Below are 11,202 nucleotides of genomic sequence, written 5' to 3'. Positions count from 1 at the left end.
TGGGTGGAGGGGTGTGATGGGGGGGAAAGAGGAACAACTGTAATAATCTGAACAATATTTATTTAAAAAAGATAAAATAAAAACCTGTCAGTCCTTCAAGGTCCATCTCCAATATCACTTCTTCCATGATGGTTTTTTCTTTTCTTTTTTAACTTATGTGATCTTAGTTATGGTCAAAACAATAGTTTTTAAATATGTATTTATTATTTATTTTCTAGCTAGTATTTGGAGTAAACTGTGACAGAGAATAAAAATAACTTGCATCTGCTAATATATTGTCAGGGCTTGATAGTTTGGCCTCAGGGAACCCACCTTATTATTGGTAGATGCTAACTTTATTACCAAATAGCTGTGAAGCCTTGGACAAGTAATCTCTCTGGTCTCAGTTTATCATCGATAATATAGGCCAAAAGGTGTCTTCTCTGGAGAATTACTGTGAGAGGAAAAAAAAAATCATCTTGCATATGGTAGCCTGTTTGTCATTGTTGCTGAATGTGCTTAGTAAATGTCTAAGATGAGAAGGATCCAAGAGAGACCAGCTTTTAATCCCCATTCTATCAACACCTTGGTCACATCACTTCATCTCTAGGCCTCTTTTCCTTTCACCTTGTTTAAAGGAAAGTGGTGATGCCCATGCCCTCTGACTCTGAGTCAACCTGGGTAGTTAGCACCTAGGCTGTAGTGTCCTGGGTGTAGACCCATACTTGGAATGGCCACTAGCTGGCAGGATTGCTTCATGGTTGCTTGGCCACTCCCCATCTCTACAAGGACTTGCCTTGGGGACTCTGGACCAAAACAAACAACATTCCCACCTGACAGAAGCAGCCTTACCAGACTGTGAAAGGAGAAAGAGAAGCAAAGGTCTCCAGCGCTTTTGTGCAAAAGAGATACTTGATTGGCTTCAAGCCTAAAGGAGGGACAAGGGTTCTGAGAGACGTCCCAGGTAACATCTCTCCAGCCTGTCTATCACATGGTAGATGTCCCTGTAAAGAGCTACAGGTAATGCCGGCCAACACAGGGGCACCCTCTGAAGAATCTGAGAAACTTGCCTCTTTTAGAAAACATATCTCATGCCCAATGAAATACTTGTAAAAATTTTGAATTTGGACTTGCAATGTCTAAATGTGTGGGCAACTCACTTTCATTTCTCCAATCCTAACTTTTCTCCTTGGTAAATTCTGAACAACTTGCTCTGCCTCTCAGTACTACAGGCAGTGTAGAATCCTGGAAAGAATGTGGGCTTGGTGAGCACACAGACTTACTTTAAATCCTGTTCTTGCCATTTACATTGAAGTTTCCTCATCTATATAATGAAGACATAAAACCTATTCATTTCACAGTGTTTTTCTAAGAATGAAAGTGGCACATAGAGGGGCTCAATGTTAATTCCCATCCCTGATTATAAAAATACAAAACAGCATGATTCCATAGTCATTAAAAATTTGTACACATGCATAAAAGGACAAGATCAATAAATAAACTCTTAGCCTTTATCCCTAGTGATGAAAATTCAATTGATTATTTTTTTCTTTATACCCCTCTGTAGTTTCTAATTTTCTAAAATGAAACTTTATTACCATATAATATACATAACATATAATCAACCATTTTAACAATTTTTATGTGTAAAGTTCTGTGGCATTATGTGTGTTCACATTGTTGTACAACCATCCAGCTCCAGATTCCTCTCATCATTCTAAATTAAAACTCTGTGCCCATTAAATCATAAGTCTCCACCTCCCCTCCCCTCAGTAACCACTTCTGTCTCTATGAATTTGACCATTCTAGCCACCTCATGCAAGTAGAATCATACAATATTTGTCTGGCTTATTTCTTGTTTCACTTAGCATAATGTCATCACTGTTCATCCATGTTGTAGAGTGTGTCGGAAAATTTCCTTCCTTTTTAGGGCTGAATAAAATATATATATGACACATATATACATTTGTTTATTCATTTATCCACCAATGGATATTTGGATTGACTTCCCTTTTTAGCTATTGTGAATAATGTAAACATTGGTGTACAAATGTCTGTTGCAGTCTCTGCTTTCAATTTTTGGAGGGACATACCCAGATGTGGAATTGCTGAGTTGTATGATAGTCTATGTTTAATTTTTTGAGGAAATGCCATATTGTTTTCCACAGCAGCTGCACCATTTTACATTTCAGTGGGTTTTTTTTTTCTTTTGATAAGAGCCATCCTAATGGATGTAAAGTGGTGTCTCGTTGTTGTTGCATTTACCTAGTGTGCTGATTTGCATTTCTCTAATGATTAGTGATGTTGAGATCTTTTCATTTTGTTAAATAAAGAAAAATATTCTACTAAACAAGTGAATGTATTATAGAGTAGAATATAACATTCATACAAAATTTTCACGCTAAAACATGAGACTTCAAATAAATTTTCCATTTGATCTATACTCCTAGATTCCTCAGGAGTTCTCATTCATTCTCCTCCATTGTGGGGATGGGTCAGGCAACAGTGTGAGAAGCCTTCTGGTCCCTGAGTTCACATGAGGAGAAAGGGGTGTGATAGGTTATGAAAGTCACAGCTACCTGACTAGACCGCATTTAAAAAGAAAAAGTTGCCTGGCTGGCATGGCTCAGTGGTTGAGTGTTGACTTAGGAACCAGGAGGTCATGGTTCAATTCCCGGTCAGGGCAACATGCCTGGGTTGGGGGCCCAATCCCCAGTAGGGGGCGTGTAGGAGGCAGCCAGTCCATGATTCTCTCTCATTATGGATGTTTCTATCTCGCTCTCCCTCTCCCTTCCTCTCTGAAGTCAATAAAAATTTATTTTAAGAAAAGAAAGAAAAAAGTTTCTAAAGGAAAGTCAACCCAAAATTCAATTCAAATCAATTTAATAAATATGTAAGGCACCTGAAAGCTACTCTGCATGTGACAGTGATCAAGTCATTAGTAGGAAGTAGTAAAACAGATGTTGAGCAGTTGTTACTGGCCTAATGAGTATTACTGCTGTGGAAGTAGAGTACCATGAAAGGTGTAATAGGATTTAAACTAAGAAGTACAGGAAGCAAAAGCCAGACACTGCACTGAAGTGTCAGGAACTCCAAAGAGAGGTGGACCAGGAGCTATTCCCAAACATCTGTCTGTGGGCAAAGTGGTAGCTGACCAGCAGTAAAAAGAGAAAAGTAAGAATACTCTTATGAGTTTTTCATAAAGCTAAATTTACCCCATAAAGGAATTATCATTAAGGATCAATGTTCTTTCTTTTATAAAAGGAAAAAAATATTCTTAGTAAGCCCAGGTAAAAGGTGCAAACCCACCTCATTACCTAGATTTTATCGTGACCTTTAACTGGTCTGTGACATTTCAGAACTCCCTTGCACTCTAGAAATCCCGAGTTAGGAACAAGAAGAGGGGGTCTGCCATGGAGAAGGGCAAGCCAGTCAAGATGAGTTAAGGCCCAAGGAAGGCTTGGTCTAGGATGACTCTCATGAACCCCAAGATCTTTCAGAGAAGACCCTTGTGTGGCTTGGTACATGTGGCCCCTTTCCTCACCCCTACCTCCTAAGCAAGGCACAGAGATTTAGAGGCAAAAATCTACTAATGTCTTTTAGACTTGTCCGGCCCAACCTCTAGAGAGGGATTGGCAATTTTTTTCTACAAAGAGCCAGATAGTAACTATTTTAGGCTTAGTGGGCTATGTGATCTCTGTCATGACTCCTCAGTACTGGCACAGTAGCGCAAATGCAGTCATAGACAATAATACATAGACAAAAGGCAGAGCCTATGGTCCATTGAAACTTTATTTACAAAACCGGCAGAGTGTCAGATTTGACCCATGGGCCACAGTTTCCCAAGGACCACTCTAAAGAGCAGAGAGGAGAGCCTCATAAATCCCAGATCAGACTCAATGATCATTTTATAGACCTGAAACTTGTGGCATAGAGAAATGTGGTAGTGAGTTCAGCATGAATAGACAGTTTCTGAATATCATCATCATTGATGGAACTCAATACCTAACTGCCATACGCTGAGTGATATGCTAAGTACATCATGTGGATTATTTTACTTAATTCTCACAACCACACTATAATTAGATATTACTATAATTTCCATTTCACAGCTGAAGGAATTGAGGATCAGGAGGTTATGTGACTTGCTTAGAGCCAGTGGAGCCTGGAGTTCCCTGAGCAGTAGAGCTGTGTGTGGTTCATAAAGCAGAAGACATGGACTTTTACTTACAGCCATGATGGAGGAAAAGAAAAAACAACTAAGACATTGAACAAAATGTGTGAAACAATGGTTTTAGACATTCAACAGCAGGCAGAGCAGGACAGTGATTCCTACAAGAAGGTACACAAAGAGGTGAATCCTAGGACGTCCCAGCATACAGAGTTTCAAGGCTACATCAGAGGGAGGAGGAACCAAACAGATCCCAACCATTTGAGTGTACAATGTGTAGAGCTCTGAGTGGCCCAAGCAGCTAACATTTCTGGATTGTGTACTGAGGAGAAAAGAGCTACACAGAAGGGAGCTCCAGGTAGCTGCAAAGGATGTCCCTTTTATCTTCAGCTGAGTACTAGTCAGCACATGTGTGAAGAAAAGCCATCGATGCAGAAAGCAGCACTATATAAAGGTCACCCAGGATTGAAAATATTTTATATTCCTGCCAGCCATAGTAAAAAGTCTCCTGAGATATACTTCCTCAAAAGGTATTGTCTTAGTAGTGGGGCTAAGTCAGCCCTATGCTAAAGGCTGTTCTGGATCTGTCTAATAAACATTAAAAGTAAGTCAAACGGATCAATTTGTTTCCAAGTAACTCAACTGCATTACCACCCCCCCCCAAAAAAAGTCTAAAAGATATTTAAAGGCTTGAAAAAAAATCTGCACCCAACAACATAAAATTCACTGTCAACCACCCAATAAAAAATCAGCAGGCATTCAAAGAAGCAAGGAAATATGACCCAAAACTCAACGGGAAAAACAGTCAATAAAAACAAATACAGAAATGCCACAGATGATATAATTATAGACAAAAATGTTAAGACATTTTCTATAAATATACTCCATATATAAAGAAGGTAGAAGAAAGCATCAGCATGATAAGACATGAAGGTTATAGAAAAGAGCCATATAAAACTTGTAGAAATAGAAAACAAACAACAGTAATATCTAAGATAGAAGGTTACATAACTAGTAAGTGGCAGGCCCGAGATTCCAACTCCAAGTTTGGTGCTCACTTCACTACTGTCAGTTTTGTAGTGAAGAAGGCTAATAGAGAGGGCAAATCTAGCACTAATCTCTTAATTAAGCCAATTGGTTCATACATGTAAATAGCATTTTTTAAATTTCCCTGAATATATTTGAACTATCTTCTGCTTACACTATATAGGAGAGTTTGAGGCTCAGTAGATGCTGCCTTGCATTATCAAAGTAGAGACTACTATAGGGGAAAGAAAAACAGCCATTGCTACACAACTATAAATATAACCCCGCCTGGGTGAATTTGGTTTTCTTTCCAGTGGAAAATATTTGAAGCATATTTTTAGACAAAAATTAATTGTACTTCAGCTCTGTCACTACTCAAATTCTATAGAGATCTTCCTTGACCCATCAATGACTTAGAGGCATCAAAGGAAGAGAGGATACTGTTCTCAACGACACATCCCCAGGGTAAGTCAACCACTATTCTGGCATCCGTGTTCCACCACAGTGGGACCAGAGCTTATCTTTTGGCTTTTTAGGGTATTTTCAAGAGCAATGTTTAACCAGTAAAAAGGAATAGAGTTTTCAACTCCCTTTGCCAAGTTTATTTACAAATTACACATTTCTAATTATACCTCAGTTTATCTCCTCAGAAAAAGTAGATTAAGATTATAGTGCTATACATAATCATAACATCTTAAAACAAGATGCAGTCTCAAAGATGATCTAGTCCTCCCCTGTCATTTTACACATGAGGAAACCAAGGCCACACACATAGATAATGGCAGAGCTGGAACTAATATCTCTACTTTACTGGTCAGAGAATTGGAGTATATGTGGGAAGCAACGGGTTCACCTTTTAGATGCTATGGGCTGGTGAGCCAGATCCTTAATCTTTCTAAATGGGACTAATACCTTCTGATTAGATGAAATAATGTATGTTGCATTAAGTTTATATTTATTTAGTAGATGCCGCACAGGAAGGACTTACTAAATGGATTTAATGTTCCCTAGAACTTGTTGGCTAGTGTCTTCTCTAAGAGAAAAAAAAAACAGTTGGAATCTACACAAAGTTACATAAAGGTCAACCATCCTAAGATCCTAATAAACATGGGTATTTTCAAAGTCTAGTCAAAATAATTGGGATGAAGTCTCGGAAAGGTGTAACTAGAATACAATTTATGGGGGGAAATAGCTGTGGATTAATGAATTTTATTGCAATCTTCCTAAATAAAGATGATAATTGAAAGAGAGGCCTAGTCTGCATGAACACTACAAAAAGGCAATGGAAGAACATGAATTGGCCACATTGCCTCCATCTCTGTCCAAGGAAGGCAATGATGTCAGTTGAATGCTAGTGACTGTTATTTTCACCCAGGAAACTCTTTCCTCTATGATTCTGTGCTTCCCAAACACCTTTCCATGAGTAATATATGTTAGAACAACATCAGTGCCTTCTCAACCTCCAGCCCTCCTCTCCTTTTTCCTTCTCTCCCCTCCCCTTCCCTCCTCTCCCATCTGCTTCTCTCTTCCCCTTTCATTTCTTCTCTTCTCCCTTTATCTTCCTCCCTTCACCCCCCTCTCTCTCAATCCCATTTCATTATGGGCCATGTAGTATGCAGACATAAAGCCAATACAGCCATTTTGCTACCATAGGGGACACTAAACTTAGAGTGAATCTGACATTGTAGAAGGCAGAGAGAAGGCAACGTGTATGGGCATGTGCAAACAAACACTAAAACCAGAATTTGATAATATGGAAAGTGCCTAAAATAATCCAATTCCAGGTCTCATTCTACTATGGATTTCCCATTATAGAAACCACCAAAATCCCTTCATTCATGCGGCCTATTTTGAATTGTGGCTTCTGTTACTTACAATAGAATTCAACCTGCTGAATCAAAATTGGTTTATCATGAGGACTTTTCTACATGAGAGATGATGTGCTAATCAGTCAACATATTTATTTGGTCTACCTGAAAGAGTTTTCAAACAAAATTAACAAATTAGCATTAAGCTTTGTGTTTAGGTCATTCAGGATTTTGTTTAGCACAATTCATTTACTTGTCAAGTGGGGTGTGTCTTCTAGCCTTGTTGAGTGAATCATTTCTAACTATGCCAACAATTTCACATTTCTGGACCTAAAAATCTAAGGGACAGACCCTGCAATGTGGTCACCATGATTTAGAGTTACATCTTGTGCAACCTAGATTACTATCTCCACTGTTTATCTTATCTCTCTCCTTACAAAGTCCAGCTCATCACACTCCCATTACAGTGCTCTTTCCACCATGCCACGTGCTCATTAGGTGGTTAATTACATCATAAGCTCGACAGTAATAAAACAGCATTTCTTACTTTTTGTCAATTCAGATAGGCCTTCTCTCCAATTAGTGTAAATTATTGAGGTTTTATTATATGCATACATACGTGTTTTGTTTGCAGTTTCATTGATGAATAATGACTATGCAGCCACCCACGGACCAGATGGAAATGATTGGGAACCATTAAATAAAACATTGTTAGGTCATTTCCAGCATGTAATCAACAACAATGGCTGTGGTTAGACTTGTTATTTAAACAGATGGAGGAGAAGATGACTCACTGAGTTTAAGAATTATTGAGGCCTTAGGTATCCCCAAGACAGAACTTCAAGAAATAAGTTTGGGGACTGCTGAGCTTGGCTTGGGAGGTGCCCTCGGTTAAAGAGTCTTTGCTCACTGCGTATTGACCATAGCCTGCAGTTATAAAAATAAACTCTCCTTCTTTCCTTCCTCTTTCCCACTTTTTGTTCTTTTTCTTATTTTCTAAAAACATTTATTGAACATCAAATAGGTCAAGTATGTGCCACCCACTGGGCTGGGTATTAACAAAGACATAATCTTAATCATTGTTACTACTATTTCCTAATTTGTTTTGGCCTTGGTCAACTCAATTAATTTCTAGAAGCTAAATTTCTACATTTAAAACTAAAGATAAAGTTGCCTCTTGTGTTTCTACTCCACAAGTTTGCTTTGAAGATCCAATGAAATTAGTGATGGGAAAGGAAGAAAACCTCTGAGAATTGTTATTTTTATCCATGCACAGCACCACCACAGCCCTCCAGCAAATAGTAGCACTCTTCTGCTTTGCTTCTCAGCATATTTTACTAATAGTTATGCAGCACTTGAAAGCAGAAAGCACATGGCATTTTTAATCAGAAGAATCAGGTTTAAGTCCCTGCTCCACCATTTAGTAGCTGTGTGACAGTAGGCAAATTCTCAAAGTCTCAGAGCCTCAACTGATTGTTGTGAGGAACAAATTAAGTTTAAAGGAAAAGAGGAATAATGGTTAGAAATCAGTTAGGGGTTGTTTTTTTGTTTGTTTGTTGTTTTTGTCTTTTTGTTATTGTTGTTGCAAGAACCACCTTTAAAAAAGGAGGGAATTTGTTTTCAAACTGTATACTATCTGGAGAACAAACAAGAAGATATCAGGACTTGAGAGGTCTTTGAGGACCAGACAAGTCCTTCAAATTCTTTCTCATTGCATCTCTGTGTCTCTCTATCTGTTTGGTTAGTACTCACTATATAATCTAGACTAGAGGCCCAGTGCATGAAAATACGTACACTCAGGGGGGTCCCTCAGCCCAGCCTGCACCCCCTCACAGTCTGGGAGCCCTGATGGGATGTCCACCTGCCAGATTAGGACCACTCCCAGGGGGATTGGGCCTAAGCTGGCAGTCAGATATCCCACTGGCAGCCCAGGAGCCCTCAGGGGATGTCCACCTGCCATCTTAGGCCTGCACCCCAGGGGATCAGGCCTAAATTGGCAGGCAGACATCCCTCTGGCAGCCCAGGAGCCCTCGGGGGATGTCCAACTGATGGCTTAGGTCTGCTCCCTGCGCTGTTGAGGAGGCAGGAGAGACATCCTTAGCGCTGCCGAAGAGGTGGGAGAGGCTCCTGCCACCGCTGCTGCACTCACAGCCATTAGCCTGGCTTGTGGCAGAGCAGAGCTCCCCCTGTGGGAGTGCACTGACCACCTGGGGGCAGCTCCTGCATTGAGTGTCTGCCCCCTGGTAGTCAGTGCGCATCACAGCGACCAGTCATTCCTGGTCATTCTGCTGTTAGGGTCAATTTGCATATTACCCTTTTATTATATAGGATGGAATCCTGAGGCAAACCAATATGACTTTAGCAATTCATCATGGTCTCTATGAAACAGACCGTCCCGTCCCCCCATCACCACACACAACACATACACACAAGGTTATCTCCAAACAAGCTAAAGATGGACTAGCTTGGAGCCATACTGGCTCAATCAGTGGCCATTTCTGCTCAAAGAACAACCAAGCACTACTTTTCTGGTTAGGGGGCTGTGGTGGATAGTCCAAGGCAGGAACGTATGAGTATGCTGTGCTGCACTGAGAAAAAAGTAGTAAGTAGAAACTGCCCCCTGAGCACACTGAGGGTATGTTTAAATGATGTTACACAGAAAGTGCCATGGCTTAGGGAAATTATATTCCAATCAGAAAGTAAATCTTCTTACTAAGTTTCCCCTTAGTTCAGCAAGTTGAGAAAAAATGAAAGCTGACATGCATGCAGAGGAGGAGGCTAAAAGAGGCAAATGTGATATATAAATTCAGCATCCAGAGTGTTGAGATGAAATGAAGAGAAGTTAAGATGAAAAACCTTACAACCATTCCCACAGTAAAATGTAAAGCAGGCAGTCAGTGTTTTGCAGTAGGTTTGGGGAATCCCATCTTCTCAGCAATATTGATGATAACATTGGAATTCTGAGTGAAAACATAAGCAATTACTACTAAGTATCCTAACAAATATGCACAGAGTAACTTGGGGGGAAAAAGACTGTGGGGCACCAGAGGAAAATCAAAGGAACCTAGAAGAAGACATATTTAAACTGTATTAAAATTGAAGGTCTCTCTCAACAATACCAATCTATAATGCGTTGACTTGTGACCCCCTCAAAAAAGATATAGTACTAACTAACCCCCAACACCTCAGAATGTGACCTTATTTGGAAATAAGGTCTTCACAGAAGTAATCAAGTTCACATAAGGTCATTGGGCTATCCTTATATGATCCATTACATATGTTGTCCTTATAAAAAGGGGAAATTTAGATACAGAGACAGACACACATAGAAGGAAGACACAGTGAGAACACCAGCTACAAGCCAAAGACTGTCAGCAAACCACCAGAAGTAGGAGAAAGGCTTGGAACAGATTCTCTATCACAACCCTCAGATGGAACCAACCCTACCAACTCCTTGATTTTAGATGTTACCTTAAATTTCTGTTATTTAAGCCACCTAGTTTATGATACTTTGTTATGACAGCCCCAGGAAACTAATACACCATCTAAGGAAGTTTAGCAGTTCCTTAGAGAGATGGAGAAAGAAAATAACCATCAGAACCCCATTAATAAGTACACATTCTTGTTGCTTAAAGATTACCTTACCATATTGCTTTGATAAGTGCATAGGTTCTCAGTCTCTAGTATACATTCAGTCTTTGAATCATCTCCTTTCAGCCCTAAGTTAGGGCTTATTGTCAACATCTGAACGTGGTGTGTTCTACGTGAGTATTCCAGTCAAGAGGCTAGTGGTTGCAGTAATCAAAGCCAGCATTCCCCTTTAAAGTAGAATGATTCTTTAATATGTGCTGGGACTGACTAGCAAGCAGACCCTGAATGACGGATGAATGGATTACTCTGACACATGTTTCTGTGAAAGAGAGGCTAAGGGGCTGCTTGGCTTTAGCAACCATGCAGCCCCATTCACCTGCCTCCTTAGGCTTTTATTATAACAACAGCTTGAACTAAAATTAACCTCTAGATGCAATCAGCAGGGTAAGTATCCCTGAGAAAACACATGCATCTGTAGTGTCATTCAAACAAGGATGTTTTGAAGTCTAAACATAAAGATTCCAGTAAAACACCCAGGGGTTCAGACTTGTTTAGAAAAGTCAAGGCAGGGTCTGCCACTTTTGGCAAGGTCCCCCTAGAGGCCCCCAATCTTTTGGAGACTTTCCA

This window comes from Myotis lucifugus, unplaced genomic scaffold (assembly GCF_000147115.1).
Source record: "Myotis lucifugus unplaced genomic scaffold, Myoluc2.0 scaffold_265, whole genome shotgun sequence".
NCBI classification, from domain to species: Eukaryota; Metazoa; Chordata; class Mammalia; order Chiroptera; family Vespertilionidae; genus Myotis; species Myotis lucifugus.
This window is presented reverse-complemented; position numbering follows the sequence as displayed.